Source organism: Bufo gargarizans, chromosome 2 (genome assembly GCF_014858855.1).
Source record: "Bufo gargarizans isolate SCDJY-AF-19 chromosome 2, ASM1485885v1, whole genome shotgun sequence".
Taxonomy (NCBI): Eukaryota; Metazoa; Chordata; class Amphibia; order Anura; family Bufonidae; genus Bufo; species Bufo gargarizans.
In genome coordinates, this window is record NC_058081.1 from 572,435,349 (window position 1) to 572,456,950 (window position 21,602).

General features: G+C 43.8%; 1 protein-coding gene across 5 annotated transcripts in view; it reads right to left on the bottom strand.

The window, feature by feature from the left end:
* The window catches only part of LOC122928662 (protein CEPU-1-like), a 744,346-nt gene that overhangs the window by 376,907 nt on the left and 345,837 nt on the right, over nt 1-21,602 (bottom strand). Inside the window, exon 1 of one of the 5 annotated variants that reach the window (XM_044281729.1) lies at nt 12,811-12,902. The exons of the other annotated variants lie outside the window; for them this stretch is intronic. The gene's annotated coding sequence lies outside the window, so the exon portion shown is untranslated. Of the gene's footprint in view, nt 1-12,810; nt 12,903-21,602 lie in introns of those variants that run through there. 5 annotated transcript variants of the gene reach the window in all.

The window sequence follows — 21,602 nt, forward strand, 5'->3', positions numbered from 1 at the left end:
TGGTCCGGCTGGGTCGGTCCCCTCTCAGACTGTAGCTGGTCAGCTAAGACCTGTCCTAGCTTATATGTTTATACAGCTAGACCTGCCAATAACCTTAATACAGTTCCTATGTTTGTGTGTTAAAGACAAAAGCAGAGTTATTTAGTCATACAACTGTTATATATTGTGTTTACAGAAGCAGAAAAGATAATATGCATTTAAGATTCATTATATGGATGTGAGGTAAGCTCAATGACACAGAAAACCCCCCAGAAAGCATAGAGTTAAACTGTTGTTGCTGGGCAGTAGTCTTGACCTATCACAGCCAGACGCACACACACACAGCAGGAGTTTTGACCAATCACAGCCAGCCTCACACACAGCCTGTGTGGGAAATTCCCCTAGCAAGAGCTGCTAGAATCATTACACACGAGGAGAGAAGCTGAACAGACATTCACTCCACTAAGAGCTGTGTTTTATGGAAGCAGAGAGGCCAAAATAGGTATTTAAAACAGTTATATAATGTTCCTACTGTTAATATAGTGATTAGAACTGTATACTGAAACAGTTATATGTGTGTTTACTTACAGTTCCACCAATTAAAAACTACAAAGTTCACAATCCAAATTCAAAGTCATATTGCAATCCAAATTGCATACAACCATACCAGATCATACTCAACCAATCTGCAAATAGTTACTGCTAACTGCATACTGCAAATTGCAACCAAATTCAGCAAGTGAACTGTTAGTTAGACCTCAAATATACCTCTCAGAGAGATCATAAAGTGCTTAAATAACTTAAAGTGAGAATACAGATACTCAAGAGAAAAATATATCCACCATTTTATGTTGAATGACAAGATTGAACAGTTGAACCACCATCTTATGCATACCGTCATTTTGTGATACTTTATTCAACACGTGTTTTGTACATGGACTCTCTGCTGTGGAGGTGGCAGTGTTATATGAAGAAAAGTTGAAGTCAATAAAGAAGTTATTTCAAGCATTTGGTGTGCTCTTTAAGCCTACTGTTTCCATAGAACGGCGCTATAGGAATTACAGAGTAATAGACAGTCTGGTTAGACTAAAAGTCAGAGATATCAAAATTCTTCTAATGCCACATCGCAAAAGGTACTTCATTGTGCTGCACCTGCCACACAGACTTTTTCTTCTAGTCTGTTTATTCTACAGCTTTAGTTTACTGTTTTTGTGAAGTCTTGTGGTGTTCGTGTTTTCCCCCGCTCCCTATCATCCCACATCCTCCCCCTCCATGTCTATCCCTTGCTCAAGCTCTTCCTACACCACAGAGAGCAGCCTGGAGGAGACCCCCCCCTCCCTGGAGTGGACACATCATGTGCTTCTGCTACTACCTTCATAGCTGGTAAGACTCTTTGCTCCTCACTCCTCCTCAAAGGTTAGGTGTGTCACCTTGAACGTTAAAGGTCTGGGCTCCAATGCCAGGATATCCGCAACCTACGGGCAGATGTGGCCTTCCGTCAGGAGACCCACTTCGACCAGACAGAATCCTTTGGCTTCGACAAGCACTACTACCCACACGCCTTCTCAGCCCATCATAGTCGTCGAAAGGCAGGTGTTGCCATATTGTTGTCAGCCTCCTGTCCCATTTCAGTATCCTCCTCCCATATAGACCCCGTGGGTTGCTATGTCATTCTGGAAGGGATTTACCAGGGTTTCCCCATCGTACTCTGTAATGTGTATGCCCCCAACACCTCCCAACTTCCGTTTGTGTGTTGGGTCCTAGGCAAACTCCAAGGTCTGCCTCCGGCTGCATGGATCCTGGGTGGAGACTTTAATATGCTTTTTTTTTCGAGAATGCGGACCGGTTGTCCCTTCTCTCCACCCCCCGCCCTTGTCCCAGTGCCGCCTGGCTAGGACCTATCGTAGTGTGATCAGGCGTTTTGCCCTCTACAACCTATGGAGGGTGGATAACCCCTCGAAAAAAATGTTTACCTTCTACCCCCCCCCCCCCATAAATTGCACACCCGCACAGATAACTTTTTTGGCAATGCTCTGACTCTGAAGATGATGCGCGATGTTACCATTAGACATATCTCATGGTCAGACCATGCCCCCCATTACCCTCACCCTCTCTTATAAACCTGTACCACAACACAATTGTCATTGGCGCCTAAACGATTCCCTACTAAAATCACTGCTCACCCGCGTGGACGTTGGGGGATATATCAGCACGTTCTTTAGCGAAAACACTGTCTCGGTTTCGTCCCAGGCTGTGCTCTGGGAAGCTCATAAGGCAGTAGTTCAGGGTCAATGTATTGCACTGGCCTCGTGACTTAAAAAAAACGGAACACTCTGGGTTCGGGAACTTACTGCACAAATTACTTCACTACAAATCCAACTAAGCCATAAGCCAAGTCTTTCCCTTTTCCGGGAGCTTGTGGAGGCCCGCGCTAAACTAAAAGATGCCTCCATGCATACTGTGGAACGCATGCTGCTTTACTCCAAGAATCAATATTAAGAAAAAGGAAATAAAGCCCACACTATCTTGGCCCGTCAATTACGGGATGCTGCCTCCAAACGTGCTCCTTAGTTGTGAAAGACACAGCTGGCTGTCCCCAATACCACCCTGACGCGATTGCTCGATGCTTTTGTGATTACTACTCTAAATTGTATAATCTTGCTGACAAACGCTTGCACCCCCCCACCCCACATACGGAATTACTTAGCTTCTTGTAATTTGCCCAATTAGCCGAGGAACTCAGGGATGTGATTAAAACTCTCCCCTTAGGCAAATCTCCGGGACCTGATGGGTTCACAGACCTGCACTACAAAACATTTGAATCAGAACTCTCCCCCCATCTCCTGGCCTTACTCAAATCATTTCTACTGGGTTCTCCAATCCCGCCGTCTATGCTGTCATCCCATATTGTAGTCATCCACACGATGGGTAAAGACCCTCAGGACTGCGCTAACTATAGACCAATCGCCCTTCTTAACACAGACCTAAAAAATTTCACCCTGTATTCTCACTGCTCGTCTGAATGTGTGGCTCCCCAGTCTAGTCCACAAGGACCAGGTGGGGTTTATCCCCTATCGACAAGACGGAGATAAAACTCGCCGGGATGTTGACCTGATTGATGTGGCGACACGTACCTAGACCGCCACAGTTATTTTGAGCCTTGACGCAGAAAAGGCCTTTGGCCAACTCGATTGGCCCTTCTTATTCGAAACCCTCCGAACCTTTGGTATCGCAGGACCCTTTCTGCAAGCCATCCTCACCCACTACTCTGCCCCTTCGTTGCTTGTTAAGTTGCCCTTCAGCTCCTCTATTCCGTTCAATATTTCTAATGGCACACTCTCACCGCTTTTTTTTTGCATTGTGTATAGAACCCCTTGCAGCACACATACGACTGAACCCAGACATTCGGGGACCTACAGGACAAGGAATTTAAGATCTCCCTTTATGCGGACGATGTCCTCCTCACCCTGACCAATCCCCACATTACACTACCAAACCTACAAAAAGCCTTAGCTCACTACGACGACCTTTCGGGATACAAAGTCAGAAGCCCTACCTATCCTTTTACCTGCCCATGATCTAACATTGTTCCAGAGCAATTTCTCTTATCGATGGTTGGACACCATGCTGAAGTACCTATGGGTTCATATTACTCCTATGTATGCCTCATTGTACTCCAGTAACTTCCCTCCCTTCTTCCGTGAACTTAAGTCCCTCCTCACCAAAATGGAAAACCCTATACATATCATTGCTAGGCTGCTTAGCAGCAGTGAAGATGTCCCTCCTCCCAAAATTGCTTTATTACTTTGAGACGCTCCCAGTACGAATCCCTATGTCAGAACTACGCTTCCTCTAACAGGCAATTCTCGACTTTATATGGCAAGGTAAACGTCACCGCAACCCGTAAGGTTATGTTCGCAGCCACAGATAGAGGCAGTCTATTGGTCCGTAATATCATGCACTATTACTGGGCTTCTCATTTGCGTGTCTTTCCTTTTTGGGCGTCTCAACAGGCATACACCAAATGGGTAGAAATAGAAAACCTCTGGATTTCCCCAGTTCATCTGAACACCCTGCTATGGCAGTGGGCCCCTGTAGCTTCCCACTCTCCCCTCCTGGGGCCTATAGCCTTTACCAAACACATGTGGGACACCTGCCACCGACAGTTTGCCTTAGCTTCTCAGCACTCCTCTATGATCTCCTTTCTCTACAACCCAGCTATTCCCTGTAGCTTGACCGCCCCCATGGTCCGGGTCTGGTCATCGTTGGGTCTCTTCCATCTGGCAGACATTGTAGATGCCTCTGCTCTGACATTGAGATCCTTTGCGCAACTTCAGGACCAATTGAAATTACTGGTGACAGAGGGATTCCACTATGCAAGCACCACTTTTTGTTCGCTTAAGATGTCACTCCCTACCCCATCTGAGTGCTTGTGCCAACTGGGCACAGGGGAGAGAGGTCTGATCTCTCTTATCTACCGCCTTCTGGCCACAATTGCAGAGGGCGAGACCGCACATCAAGCTTACATGAAAAAATGGGCTACCACCTCTTTCTCGCAGTGCCTGGCAGACTGTATGGAATAGGGTAGCCCAGTCATCTATTTGCACCATGTATAAGGAGACGCAGTACAAGCTTCTAATGCACTGGTACCATACCCTTGCACTCCTACATTCCATAAACCTCACTGTTCCATCTATCTGCTGGCGGTGCTTGAACGACGTTGGTTCTTTGTATCATATTTTCTGGATGTGCCCCAGTATCATCCCATTTTTTTCTGTACCGCTAGACCCAATGGTCTACTTACTTAACTTGCCACCTCCAGGGTTGAACAAGCACTCCTCCAGGCTGTTTCTCTCTCTATGTACTGCAGCCAAATCCTTGATTGCTAAATCCTGTAAGCAGATTACCCCTCCCACTAAGTCTATGCTTATAGCTAGGGTCTGTGACTTCAGGTTCACAGTGTCCCATAACAACAACGTGGAACAATTCCAAACAATATGGCTACCCTGGGATACATACCTGGCATCCCCCTAATGGTGTCCCCTCCCACCCTACCATCCCCACTCTTATCCCCCCCTTACCTGTTCCTTTCCTTTTGTGTCTTGTCAGTTGTCTTATCCCTAGTCCTGAGTTTTACGCGCTACATCTTTGGATAATAATGACACCTGTACTACTACACGCAATGTTCATTATGTATGTTCCCATTTTGATGGTCTGCCAAATGACTCTGTATGAGCTATGTCGTACCATTTCATGTTTTTCCCTTTTCTTCCTTTTTATATTATTGAAATTTTGCACGCTATGTACTTACAGTATAAGAAAAAAAATAACATGGCTGACAATGTGGGTTTTACAATTTTACATAGAGATTGGCCAACCGATTTTAGTAAATACTTCCAGGATTTTCATGGATTACATGCATTTCCAGGAAGAATAACAGATGACCTGCATACTGCAAGGATATCTTTACTGTACTACACAGGACATGTGACATATCTTCCAATAATACAACACACAGAAACCAACAAACACTCTCTACTACACCAGTAGTAGAACTTGGAGAACTTTTGGAGAGTTTGGAGAACTTCTATAGTACATCTTACCAGAAAGCCACCAGATCCTCTATAACACACCACACAGAAGAGCTGACAGATCCTCCATACCATACTATACAGCTAACAGATCCCCTATGCTTCAATATACAGGAGATCTGACAGATCCTCTATACTACATCATACCGGAGCGCCAACAGATCCCCTATACTGCGTCATACAAGACAGCTGACCAGATCCTTTGTAATATACAAAAAAGATAACAGTCCTCTATACCACACGTGGGCAAAAAACTGTGAAGTCCCTAAAGGGATACAAAAAAAAAAAAAGAGAACAGTGCTAGAGGAATTACAGAGTAATAGACAGTCTGGTTAGACTAAAAGTCAGAGATACCAAAATTCTTCTAAAGCCACAGCGCAAAAGGCACTGCCACACCATATACTTCACCATCCAAGAGAGCTGACAGATCCTAGATACCATACTATACAGGAGAGCTAACAGATCCCATATACCACACCACACAGGAGTGCAGACAGATCCTCGATACCATACTATATAGGAGAGCTAACAGATCCCATATACCACACCACACAGGAGTGCGGACAGATCCTCCATACCATACTATACAGGAGAGCTAACAGATCCCATATTCCACACCACACAGGAGTGCGGACAGATCCTCCATACCATACAGGAGAGCTAACAGATCCCATATACCACACCACACAGGAGTGCGGACAGATCCTCCATACCATACTATACGGGAGAGCTAACAGATCCCATATACCACACCACACAGGAGTGCGGACAGATCCTCCATACCATACTATACAGGAGAGCTAACAGATCCCATATACCACACCACACAGGAGTGTGGACAGATCCTCCATACCATACTATACAGGAGAGCTAACAGATCCCATATACCACACCACACAGGAGTGTGGACAGATCCTACATACCATACAGGAAAGCCAACAGATCCACTATACTGTACCATAGAGGAGAGCTGACAGATCCTTCATACTATAGCACACAAGAGAACTGATAGACCCTCTATACTACACCATGCAGGAGACCTGACAGATCCTCTTTACTACATCACAGAGCAGACAACTACTGAGCCTAATGGGTATCCTCCTCACTTCTCTATCTTAAGGAGGTCAAGAATACATGTTACAGCTCCACCATGTTTCTGAATAATCTAGACGATAGTGCCGATTTGGCTTCCTCCTGGAGATCAACACTCTGTGAAGTGAATGGATCAGACACTTTCATTTCATTAAGTGATAATGGATATCAAGCAAATAAATAGAATGGATGAGAAGGGGCACATGAAAGAGCCCACCCAATCACACTGCTTCCTGGGATGCGGAGCCTGGAGTGGCATATGGTGGGACAGCAGGGGAGCACACTAGTATTTCAAGGACACACAGAGATGCAAGAGAATATGAAAGCTGCCCAATAAAGACTAAGAACAGACTGAGATTATTAAAGGAAACAACCCGCAATATCACATGAACCCTTCTCATTCAGTTTATACTGCTCCATTATTCGGTCATGTCTTCTGTGTAGATGATCAGATTGTGTTTTTTATACACAATGCAGGGGAGCAGAGACATATGACACCCCAACATCACTCACCAGAGAAGGTCGTGCAAGGACCATCTTAGACCATCTGGAGGTCTAAGCATTGATCACTGTACATGAAGCACTGGTAATATTTGAAGCTCTGAAAACTGGTCATATATGAAGCACTGAGCACTGGTCATATATGAAGCTCGGAACACTGGCATACATGAACCTCTGAACACTGGTCATATATAAAGCTCTGAGAACTGGTCATATCTGAAGCTCTGAACACTGGTAATATATAAAGCTTTCAACACTGGACATATATGAAGCTTTCAGCACTGGACATATATGAAGCTCTGAGCACTGGTCATATATGAAGCTCCAATCACTGGACATATATGAAGCTTTTAGCACTGGACATATATGACGCTCTGAACACTGGTCATATATAAAGCTCTGAACACTGGACATATATGAAAATCCGAGCACTGGACATATATGAAGATCTGAGCACTGGACATACATGAAGATCCGAGCACTGGACATATATGAAGATGCGAGCACTGGACATATATGAAGATGCGAGCACTGGACATATATGAAGCTTTCAGCACCGGACATATATGAAGCTTCCAGTACTGGACATATGTAAAGCCTTCAGCACCGGACATATGTGAAGCCTTCAGCACCGGACATATATGAAGCTCTGAACACTGGACATATATGAAGCTTCCAGTACCGGACATATATGAAGCTTTCAGCACCAGACATATATGAAGCTTTCAGTACTGGACATATATGAAGGTTTCAGTACTGGACATATATGAAGCTTCCAGCACTGGACATATATGAAGCTTCCAGCACCCGACATATATGAAGCTCTGAACACTGGACATATATGAAGCTTCCAGTACCGGACATATATGAAGCTTTCAGCACCAGACATATATGAAGCTTTCATTACTGGACATATATGAAGCTTCCAGTACTGGACATATATGAAGCTTCCAGCACTGGACATATATGAAGCTTCCAGCACCCGACATATATGAAGCTCTGAACACTGGACATATATGAAGCTTTCAGCACCAGACATATATGAAGCTTTCAGCACCAGACATATATGAAGCTTTGAGTAGTGGACATATATGAAGCTTTCAGCACCGGACATATATGAAGCTTTCAGCACTGGACATATATGAAGCTTTCAGCACCGGACATATATGAAGCTTTCAGCACCGGACATATATGAAGCTTTCAGCACTGGACATATATGAAGCTTTCAGCACCGGACATATATGAAGCTTTCAGCACTGGACATATATGAAGCTTTCAGCACCGGACATATATGAAGCTTCCAGCACCCGACATATATGAAGCTCTGAACACTGGACATATATGAAGCTTTCAGCACCAGACATATATGAAGCTTCGAGTAGTGGACATATATGAAGCTTTCAGCACCGGACATATATGAAGCTTTCAGCACTGGACATATATGAAGCTTTCAGCACCGGACATATATGAAGCTTTCAGCACCGGACATATATGAAGCTTTCAGCACTGGACATATATGAAGCTTTCAGCACTGGACATATATGAAGCTTTCAGCACCGGACATATATGAAGCTTTCAGCACTGGACATATATGAAGCTTTCAGCACTGGACATATATGAAGCTTTCAGCACCGGACATATATGAAGCTTTCAGCACTGGACATATATGAAGCTTTCAGCACCGGACATATATGAAGCTTTCAGCACTGGACATATATGAAGCTTTCAGCACTGGACATATATGAAGCTTTCAGCACTGGACATATATGAAGCTTTCAGCACCGGACATATATGAAGCTTTCAGCACTGGACATATATGAAGCTTTCAGCACTGGACATATATGAAGCTTTCAGCACCGGACATATATGAAGCTTTCAGCACTGGACATATATGAAGCTTTCAGCACCGGACATATATGAAGCTTTCAGCACTGGACATATATGAAGCTTTCAGCACCGGACATATATGAAGCTTTCAGCACTGGACATATATGAAGCTTTCAGCACCGGACATATATGAAGCTTTCAGCACTGGACATATATGAAGCTTTCAGCACTGGACATATATGAAGCTTTCAGCACCGGACATATATGAAGCTTTCAGCACTGGACATATATGAAGCTTTCAGCACTGGACATATATGAAGCTTTCAGCACCGGACATATATGAAGATCTGAACACTAGACATGTCTAACTCTCTGAGCATCGGTTATATAAAGAATCCTGAGCACCGGTCAAATATGATGCACACTGAACACGTTCTTATTTCAGACTCAGTCTGGACATTTTTCTTGAGTCTTTTTCTTCTTTCTGAGGATAAAGAATGTGACATTTGAGGTGACAGCAACAGACAGAAAGAGATTAATATTTTGTGACTGGAAAAAAAACACAGAGCCCGTCAGGGAGTGCGCCACGAGCCAAAGAAAAGATACCGGCCAAAGAAAAGAAAACGATTCTGACTTGGAAAACAGCCAAGTGGAGGGTGGCAGGAAAATCACACACCGAGGAGAGAAGAGAGGGTGGACATGGCTTACTCTGACCAGAAGCCCAGACAACACGAATGAGCCTGGAGCTGCTCCACAACACCACAGCTAAGGCTACTTTCACACTTGCGTTTTGGCTGTTTGTGAGATCTGTCATGGGCTCTCACAAGCGGTCCAAAACTGATCAGTTTGCCCCTAATGCATTCTGAATGGAAAAGGATCCGCTCAGAATGCATCAGTTTGCCTCCGATCAGTCTCCATTCCGCATTTTGCTGTCCGCTTGATGAAACTAAACCAAACGTTTTCTTTGACACAATCTGGCACAATATAAAATGGATCCGTCTCCCATTAACTTTTAATGAAGTTCACGACGGATACGTCTTGGCTATGTTACAGATAATACAAACTGATCCGTTCATGACGGATGCATGCGGTTGTATTATTCTAACGAAACCGTTTTTGCAGATCCATCACGGATCCGCCTAAAACGCGAGTGTGAAAGTAGCCTAAGGAGAGATGCAAGCAAGACGCCAACAAGAGAATTTTAGACTTGAAATTGAGAAGTGAGGCTCAGCATCAGTCACAAGTGACCCACCGAGTGCCAGATTACCATCAAGATGGAGAAGTGGAGGGGGCAAGGACTGGCTTATTTTATACATTACTGAACTATATGTCAGGACACAGAGAGCTGCTCGCTGCATATTCTCTGCTGTTTACCAGAACGTCTGCACATTACAGGGAAGAAGAAAGAGGAAACAATTGACTAGAGCAGAACGAATCAAAGGGGAAAAAAGCTTTGGCGGGAGGAGGGGAGCGTGTCGACTCTGCCAGCCTGTTGTGGTTGAAAAGACCCACTTTACTCCAGAGCAAGCGCTTATGTTATTATCCCTCTCAGCAGGCTGCCAGAAAGCTGCAATTTCCTCTTAGTTAATCAGAAAAGTGCGAGATGCGACAATCGCTCGCTTGGCCGGCTCGCAGAGGGCTTCTATCGCTCACAAAACGGAACAAAGGAGTGCTAATAACACCCTGCGACGCGCAAACAGAGCAGGAGAGGGTGACGAGGAGCCTGTCGTGAGCCCCTCCCCTCGGTGCCGACATCCAGGGTTGGGAGGGGGCGAGAAGGATACTGCTATGGAATGTTATTCATTCCAGGTCACAAACACGTCTCATTGGAGAACTGCGCTAGCCCCTAACTCCATCTACAAGTGGACACTGCTAAGCCCACTGACGGTTATCAAGGTGACATTAGGGAAACGAGTACTGAAGAAGCCTGAAGGCCGAAAGACAAACCTGATAATAATGACGTGAGAGGCACCAGCAGCCTCAACTGTTGTGATGGGACCGATTGCTGGTCAGTGGAGTTGAGAGTTGCCTTTACATGCTGCAATCCCCTCCACTTTGAGATCCCTGTTTAGCCAGGTCAATTTGCTGCCAGCAAGTGATGATTTTGGGTTCCGCATTAAAGGGGCTATCAAGGAAAAGATATTCATGACTTATCCTAAGCATAGGTCATCAGTATAAGATCTATGGGGGTGCAACACCCGGGACCCCTGCTGATCAGCTGTTAGAAGAGGCCTTGCGCGCCACAGCCTCTTCCAGGGCCAGTGACATAACTGTACGTCACGTGGCTTAGTTAAAGTCAATGGGGCTGAGCTACAATACCAAGCACAGCCACTATACTATGTACAGCGCTGTCCTTGGAAAGCTGCCAGGAGCCTCCATTGCTCACCAGAGCTCTGTGGCTACCTGAAGCACCTGATTGGCAGGGATGGCAGGACTTGGATCCCTGCTGATGTGATAATGATTGATGACCTATCCTGATGCTGTCATCATTATCTTTTCCAGGATAACCTCTTTAGGAGTACAGCCACACGGACAGTTCCCTGATGTAGTTTTGGAAGCCAAAAACAGGAGTCAATTCAAAAAAGAGAAGTCATATCTGTCCTTATACTTTAGTAAAAAGATGTACTAAATATATCATACAGCATCCATCATTGATAAACTTGGCACAATTTGGCAAAAATTGACCCGTGTTTAGGTTACAAGGAAGATCTCTAGTGACGATGGGCCACACAGAAAGCAAGGATTGAGGGCGTTTTTGTTTTAATGCTCCCAAAAATTCTTCAGACGTTGGACACCATTTCTTACATGAGAAGAACCATGTATAGAGAGAGGCACGTATGAGGCCCTGCACAGTGTCAGCCATCATACTAGACGAAAGAGGCTGAGAAGACCGAGAAGTGCATAACTTCACTGCTCCGCCATGTTACTAGACATACAGTATCTTCATGAGTGGAAGGTCTTCACCCATGGCTGATTATCATATCATTTGTACTGAAGCCGGTGTTAAAAGGTCCGGTGTGTTCTCCAGTCCTCTGTATTTCTGCCGTTACTAACAACATGCGGATTCCTTTATTTTATAGTAATTCCCAGGGACACTGCAGAGCTGTGAAGATGCATCGCAGCATTTCATGCACAATAGGATCTGTCTACAGAGGCCTTGGAAACACAATCACAGAACATTCGCTGGACTTGTCACTGATGGGTTTGTTTTACATCTGAAAACAAGGCTTGAAAATCTAAGAATAGACAAACGTGCAAAGAGTCCTTGCTGCCTGGAAAATCCACCTGTAACATGCAGCAACAAAGCTATGAGTAAAGGCCGCAAATGGGCGTGAAACGCGTAAACAGATATATTTAACTAAGATGTGCACACAGTCTTTAAGAGTGCTTCAATAAAGAGGGATCCTTTTCAACTACTTTCTGCATATATAGAAGATGGCTGACAATTTTCCTGTTTGGTAACTTACTATATCAGGGATCAGCAACCTCTGGCACTCCAGCTGATCAGAAACTACTACTCTCAGAATGCTTCATTCACTTCCATGGGAGTTAGAAGAGCAGCCGAGCATGTTTGCATGCTGGGAGTTGTAGTTTCACAGCAGTTGGAGTGCTGAAGGTTGCGGATCCCGGTACTATACTACGACACTAATATATGGTTTGGATATATCGCTGAAACCCAGACTCCCACCAAACAATAAACCAGGGGGCTCAGACACACAGATAGTCAAAAGATGTCCCTTCCATGGGGGTTTATCACTCCTGACTGCTTGACCATAGAACAAGAAGCACTCAGCACGTGCTGGGCATTGTGGTTACTTACATAAATGTATTGTTGTTTATAGGACTAGTGATACCAGCAATGGAGAATGTAGTAAGATTCCTTCAGACACTGTATGTCCATCTTATAAATGAGGTCCTGTGCCCACACTTTGCCCCTCCTTTCATCATGTTCTGGCCACAGGCGTCTGCTTATGTTCTTCAGTGAATAATGCAGGGGGGTGGGAGCGACTTCACTAATCTGGGAGCATCTGTGTTCCTACAAGATAATACAAACCCAGCCCATAAATCCGCTCTCTCCAACAACTTCTTTCCGACTGAAGTCCTCCACGTCAAGGTCACTAGTTCTACATATTGACAAGATTTTTATTTCATCCTGTGGTCAATAGCAGAAAAGTATTAGGCAATTACTGCTCACCACATGACAGTCATTACAGGCCATCTGCAAAACTTGCTAAAGATACTGGAGGATGATTTCTATTCGGCTGCTATAAATGTCCAACAGCCCCCCTCTAATTGGCACAGTTGCTCCTCTTTGGGAGATGCAGAAGGAATCTATAAAGCAGTGTCATGTACAGCAGTATTTAGCTTCTAGGAATTAATTTTCCCCCCAGTCCCTGTTTCTGGAGCCAGTCCAAGATTAAATGCCAAGCCAGTTCCCTGCATGAGGGACTTGCACAAATTCCCCTGATCCCTTATCTGTACCCTTGCGAGTTGCAGCTGCAGATTTTTAGCAAGTTACAAAAAATAATTGGAGAGTTCAGATATTAGTTATATCACTAGTCACACAGATCACAGCAAAAATTCCCACAAAATATTTCCAGAATGAAGGTAACGTCTGTGAGTGTAAGCTAAGAGTAAAGCATGTCAGGCAACACTCATACTTTTTACTAGTCTTATAATTGAATCAATGAAGCTATAATTAATTAAGTATAAAATCTCTTGTGCCTCCTACCAGCAATATAGTAATCTAAGTAAGTCTGATGGTCTTGACTCTGTGATACAGTCAGCTACAGCCTGTGTGAGGGTCAGCTAGAGCATGTGTGATGGTCAACTAGATTCTGTTTTGTGGTCAGCTAGATTCTATGTCATAGTCAGCTAGAGCATGTGTGATTATCAACTAGAGCATATGTGACGGTCAGCTAGACTTTGTGTGACAGTCAGCTAGACTTTGTGTGACAGTCAGCTAGACTTTGTGTGACAGTCAGCTAGACTTTGTGTGACAGTCAGCTAGACTTTGTGTGACAGTCAGCTTGACTTTGTGTGACGGTCATCTAGACTTTGTGTGACGGTCATCTAGACTTTGTGTGACGGTCATCTAGACTCTGTGTAAATGTCAACTGTAGCTTATGAGATGGTCAGCTAGAGCATGTGTGATGGTCAGCTAGAGCCTGTGTGATGGTCAGCTAGAGCATGTGTGATGGTCAGCTAGAGCATGTGTGATGGTCAGATACAGCCTGTGTGATGGTCAGATAGAGCATGTGAGATGGTCAGCTAGAGCATGTGTGATGGTCAGATAGAGTCTGTGTAATATCAGCTAGAGCCTGTGTCATGGTATGATATAGTGATGAGCGGCAGGGGCAATATTCGAATTCGCAATATTTCACGAATATTCATCATATATTTGTGAATTTGAGAATTCGCCATTATTTTCTTGATTGCAAAAATTAGCAATGTGATATGCGCGTATTGCGCGCGCAATACAGGCGTGGGTCACTGTTGCTACATTTTTCAAGCTGCTAGAAGTTACCTGAGACTGGAGAAAATGGTTGGCACAGCAGAACATTAAAATAGCTTTATATACAGACAGAGTGCTCCAATATATTTGCGATTACGCAAATCGGCAATTAATGATGCACATATTTTTGCGCAATACGTGCCTCTTCACATTTTAGCAGGTCTGACTACATATTACTGATTGGTGCACTATGTCTGTAGCATGTATGTATGGACAGCAGAACCTATCACACTGCCTAACACCTTGCACTGGATCAGCTACACTATATCACGATCTAACCTACACTGACTATCTCCCACTAACTATCTGTATTATATATATGAGCTAACTAACTATCTATCTAATGTAATCACACAGCAAAGCACAGAGCACAGCAATGACACTGCTGTCTCTCTCAGAACTACAGAAAATGGCTGCTGCGGAGGTTCTTATAAGGTAAGGGGAAGGCAACTTTCCTATTGGTTGCTAGGGATGTTGCTAAGCTCAGACAAAGACATTGCAGTCTTCTCATTGGCCCACAAGCAAGAAGGGAGGTTACTGATGAAAATAAAATCTTGAATATTTGAGAATACGAACATATAGCACTATATTCTAAATATTTGCGAATTCTCAAAGTGGCGATATTCGCAATTTGAATATTCGCACCCAACACTAGTCAGATAGAGCATGTGTGATGGTCAGCTAGACTCTATGTGTAGACTCTATGTGACGGTCACCTAGAGCCCGTGTGATGGTCAGCTACAGCCTGTGTGACAGTCTACTCTTCATTGATTCCCTCTAATACGATGTGTTAAAGGGTCGTGTTGCAGTCAACTGCTTGCAGCTTGATGTAACATTTATGTCTGACCTCTTAGCGACAACAAAATCTCAAGTCACCATGTTGATTCAAAGGAATTTTCCAGTCTCTTGACATTGATGACCTATTCTCAGGATTGGTCATCAATATCTGATCGGTGAGGGTCTGACTTCCCACACCCCTATCAGGTGTTCACTGATGTTTCTGAAGCCAGAACTAGCACTATGAATGGAGCAGGAAGTGCAAAGTGTAGTGGCCGTGCCGAATTACTGCACCTCAGCTTCCATGGAAGTGAATAGGAGATGAGATACAGTTACCTGACATGGACACTACACTTTGAACAAAGCAGTGCTGCCTGCTCAATTCAAATTCCTAGTTCCAGTGCTGGCTCCTGCAGGAAACAACTGATCGGCGGGGGTACGGTCTAATTGGATATTGAAGACCAATCCTGAGGATAGCACAATAATGTCAGGAGCTTAGAAAATCCCTTTGATAGAAACTTCAGCCAGAGCTCCAGAATACAAGTTGAGTATAATTTAGGCTACAAGTTTGTAGTTGTTAGTATCTGATTGCGGCCTCAACCTGATAATAGGGCCCTCAAACTAAAAAGGTAGTTCAAGCCTGATTTAAAACAAGAGGTAAATGTTATTATCACTTGTGATCACCACCAAAAGAGCAACTGACCCTCACTATTAATGATGAACTATAGTTCCGTGACCACTTCACTGCCACTGTAGAAGACAACTCTCTTTCTGTACTTCTAGAATGCCACAGATTGAGTCCTCCATCATTTACACACTGAGGCCAGACATTTCTCATGTAATATTTATGGTGACAGATGTAAGGATCTGTTGATTTCACACTAAACCCATTAGAGAAGCCCTAAACAATCTTGGGCAATCTGTACTTTTTAAACTTTAAGATAGATAAAGTCTAAAAGTGCATAAACTGAATTAGCAGTCAGATATGTGCGTCACTGGTTTTCAAAAATTACCATAGACATAAAGAACAAACACAAGAACAACAGAAAGTCTGAATGAAATAATAAAACTGCAAACAAAAGTCTTATGTAAACCCAATCCGCTACAGCTGACTCTACACTCAAAGCTTCTCCAGGTGTGAATAGTTTGGAAGATGTCTAATTAATGTTCTCTCACTCACAGAGTGTTCTAGGATAGACAAGGGTCCATTGTTTAGCGCAGCATGAAGACACCTGACCCTCCTCCACAATACAAAGCTTTATTTTTTGGGTAAATTAAATAGATGCCAGTGCTAATTTTCCGCAAATAGGCGGAGCTTTGTTTTATGCCAAACTCTCAATATTTTCTCAATATAACAGCCATCAGCCCTTCAATACCCATCTCAGATACAATTCTGCCAGGCAGACACCCATAGGAGAACAGCTTTTACCTACAGCAATGCCAATACTCTTTTGAATATAATTTATTTCAAGACACAGGATAATTTGGTGAATGTTTTGTTCTTTACGAAAGACCATCAATTATCCTAGCATCCTGCAAAGAGAAAAGGTAACAGGGGAGATTTATCAAAACTGGTGTAAAGGAAAACTGGCTTAGTTGCCCACAGCAACCAATCAAATTCCACCTTTTATATTTTAGAGCTATTTTGGAAAATGAAAGGTGGAATCTGATTGGTTGCTGTGGGTAAGTAAGTCAGTTTTCCTTTACACCAGTTTTGATAAATCCCTCCCTATGTGTGTGGTGAAGGTATACTCGAAAATGGCAAGATGGTCTGAAGAGCAAATTACCTGTGACTTGATTCTTGTCAATTGAGAGTGCTGATATCAGTTGGGTTAGTAGCCTATTTTCAAGAACCTCATGGAATGCTGAGTGGTGTGATCTCTATTTATACAGCAATGCTAAAGTCTCAGACTCATAGTGGAAGAGTCCCGTAAATTGACTCTGACATGCTGTACTGACCACCACACAACATTGTCAGATCAATACATCTGTCCTCAGGGGCGCCTACGGGACATTTTCTTGTGAGGACATTATTCCAGAAGCAGCAAATTGTTTATTAATATTTCCTGATCTGCACAAATAAACAAAAAGTAAACAAGAACTGTAACAACCCTAGATGACCGGTGAATGGAAAGGAAGCATGCAGGATGGATGAAAAGGGTTGGTACAGGGACTTGATCATACTCCATCTAGCAGCAATGATGAATTCTGTCTACATTAGGGACCAAATCTGAGGATCTCTTCCTGTCAGGACCTCACCGCCCATTTTAGAGGATGCTGTATTAAACTATTAAACATGCTGTATGAATTGAGGAGCCACCGAGTAGTCGACAAAGCATTTCAACATATTAACAAAGTAAGAATTTTATAAATATATTATATATATATATATATATATATATATACAGTACAGACCAAAAGTTTGGACACATCTTCTCATTCAAAGAGTTTTCTTTATTTTCATGACTATGAAAATTGTAGATTCACACTGAAGGCATCAAAACTATGAATTAACACATGTGGAATTATATACATAACAAAAAAGTGTAAAACAACTGAAAATATGTCATATTCTAGGTTCTTCAAAGTAGCCACCTTTTGCTTTGATTACTACTTTGCACGCTCTTGGCATTCTCTTGATGAGCTTCAAGAGGTAGTCACCTGAAATGGCTTTCACTTCCCAGGTGTGCCCTGTCAGGTTTAATAAGTGGGATTTCTTGCCTTATAAATGGGGTTGGGACCATCAGTTGCGTTGTGGAGAAGTCAGGTGGATACACAGCTGATAGTCCTACTGAATAGACTGTTAGAATTTGTATTATGGAAAGAAAAAAGCAGCTAAGTAAAGAAAAACGAGTGGCCATCATTACTTTAAGAAATGAAGGTCAGTCAGTCCGAAAAATTGGGAAAACTTTGAAAGTGTCCCCAAGTGCAGTCACAAAAATCATCAAGCGCTACAAAGAAACTGGCTCACATGCGGACCGCCCCAGGAAAGGAAGACCAAGAGTCACCTCTGCTGCGGAGGATAAGTTCATCCGAGTCACCAGCCTCAGAAATGGCAGGTTAACAGCAGCTCAGATTAGAGACCAGGTCAATGCCACACAGAGTTCTAGCAGCAGACACATCTCTAGAACAACTGTTAAGAGGAGACTGTGTGAATCAGGTCTTCATGGTAGAATATCTGCTAGGAAACCACTGCTAAGGACAGGCAACAAGCAGAAGAGACTTGTTTGGGCTAAAGAACACAAGGAATGGACATTAGACCAGTGGAAATTTGTGCTTTGGTCTGATGAGTCCAAATTTGAGATCTTTGGTTCTAACCACTGTGTCTTTGTGCGACACAGAAAAGGTGAACGGATGGACTCTACATGCCTGGTTCCCACTGTGAAGCATGGAGGAGGAGGTGTGATGGTGTGGGGGTGCTTTGCTGGTGACACTGTTGGGGATTTATTCAAAATTGAAGGCATACTGAACCAGCATGGCTACCACAGCATCTTTCAGCGGCATGCTATTCCATCCGGTTTGCGTTTAGTTGGCCCATCATTTATTTTTCAACAGGACAATGACCCCAAACACACCTCCAAGCTGTGTAAGGGCTATTTGACCATGAAGGAGAGTGATGGGGTGCTGCACCAGATGACCTGGCCTCCACAGTCACCGGACCTGAACCCAATCGAGATGGTTTGGGGTGAGCTGGACCGCAGAGTGAAGGCAAAAGGGCCAACAAATGCTAAGCATCTCTGGGAACTCCTTCAAGACTGTTGGAAGACCATTTCAGGTGACTACCTCTTGAATCTCATCAAGAGAATGCCAAGAGTGTGCAAAGCAGTAATCAAAGCAAAAGGTGGCTACTTTGAAGAACCTAGAATATGACATATTTTCAGTTGTTTCACACTTTTTGTTATGTATATAATTCCACATGTGTTAATTCATAGTTTTGATGCCTTCAGTGTGAATCTACAATTTTCATAGTCATGAAAATAAAGAAAACTCTTTGAATGAGAAGGTGTGTCCAAACTTTTGGTCTGTACTGTACATACACACATCTTAATGTTCTCCTGTGTCAGTTTGTAACATAAATACTGACAGAAATACTGACACCATGTGGTTGGATGATCACTTGACAAGCTAAGGCATTTACCTTATCTCCCTGTCTGACACCAATCTGTATGATACAGGGAAAGGAGATAAACATTCATTTGATGATGTCATGAGTAGGAGGGTCCAGAACCAGGAAGGGAATACTGTGGTGTAAGTGTAGAGAAATGTGATCTTTTAATAAAGATAATAGTGTGTGAGAGATGTATATGTAGCAAAGCTTGTGTGTTTGTTAGGTGTATATAGCAGTGCTGTAGCAAAGCTTGTGTGTTTGTTAGGTGTATATAGAAGTGCTGTGTGTATATATGTCAGCTGCGTAGAAAAGCTGTGCTTATCCTCGGGTGTATGCAGCTATGCTGGGTATGTCAGCTGTGTAGAAGAACTGTGTGTCTTATGTGTATATAGCAGTGCCGTGTATATATATGTCAGCTGTGTAGCAGGCTGTATTTGTCAGGTGTGTATGCAGAAGGGCTGTGTGTGTGTAAGTTAATGACTTTAGCCCTCCACTTCATTAAAGGGGGTTGTGTCACTTCAGCAATTGGCATTTATAATGTAGAGAAAGTTAATACAAGGCACTTACTAATGTATTGTTATTATTCATATTGCTACCTTTGCTGGCTGGATTCATTTTTCTATCACATTATACACTGCTCATTTACATGTTTACGACCGCCCTGCAATCCATCAGTGGTGGCCGTGCTTACACACTACAGGAAAAAGTGACAGCCTCTCCGGTGGCTGGGACCATGGGAGCTCTCACTGGCTGGTGTTTTTTTCTGTAGTGTGCAAACACGGCCACCACTGCTGGATTGCAGGGTGGTCATAACCATGGAAACGAGCAGTGTATAATGTGATGGAAAAATGAATCCAGCCAGCAAAGGAGGCAATATGGACAATCACATTACATAAGTAACTGCCTTGTATTAACTTCCTCTACATCATAAATGCCATTTACTGAAGTGATACAACTCCTTTAAACTACCAGGGAAGGTTTAATAAGTAGAAAATATTTTTTTCAAATTTTCTATTGTCAAAACCTGGGGTGCGTCTTATAGTCAGGTATGTTGTTATAGCCTGGAAAATACTGTATGTGGGCCAATATAGGTGGAGTTGACACCTAAATGTTTATACTGTAGACTAGGGGACACTGTGGCCCCAACTCACCAGCCGAGGGTGGGGGTTGACGGAGAATAATGCCACAACACCACTCACCAATGTAGCGGAAAGTTGCTCCTTCAGAAAGAAACTGCACTGAAGCGCTGTACAGGCATGAAGAGCATGATATGGGATGTACTCACTCCACTATGTCCTGCACTCGGCAGTGTAGTGGAGAGCAACTCCCACTACACTAATCTACATGTTTTGCTCAGCTGCTACTGCTTCATGAACCTGTGGCCAGCCGCTGCATTCGGCACCCACATGGAAGCGCTGTACAGGAATGCACAGTGTGATGCGGGTGAAATCAGGCACAAGGGCACTGGCGTAACTATAGGGGTCGCAGCGTATAATAACAAACGCCAGCTTCTGCTTGGACCTCCAGGGCACGGATGGTGCAGGACTGCACTCCAACAGCGATAAATGTAAGCGATTTCCAGCCACCGGTATTGGTAAAATCCATTAAATTGTATTTTTTCTCCATTACAAGCAGTTACAAAAGGTAAATACAAAACAGGCCTCACATGGGGTCGCAGCGGTCACAATCCAGGCCCCTAAGAGTGGTACTGTACTTTTCCCTTTATAAGATGCAGTGCATCTTATAAAGGGAATACTAGCGAGCGCTTCCATAATGGAAGTGCTCACTAGTCTGCAGGAGGAGGAGAGAAGCGCTGTGAGTACTTACCCCTCCTCCTGCTCGCTCTTCTCAGGGCCTGCACTGCTTGTCCTGGCTGCCTGCAGCGTCAGGATGTACAGAATGCACTCTGACCTGACGGAGGTCAGGTGACTGCAATGCAGAACAGGACAAGGAGAGTGGTGGCAGGAGAAGTAAGTTACTTTATTATTTTACAGTCTGATCTGAGGTCTGATATGGAGGTCTAATGGGGGGGGGTCCTCCGCGCAGCACGCCAAGGTTTCTCAAGTGGCACGGGACCTAACGCTAAACCTACCTGTACCGTATGGGTAGTACCAGGAGCCAGTACGCTGCTGTAATACAAGTAGGTTTAGCATTAGGTCCTGTGCCACTTGAGAGACCTTGGCGTGGTGCGGGGGCTTAGGTATGTACTTAA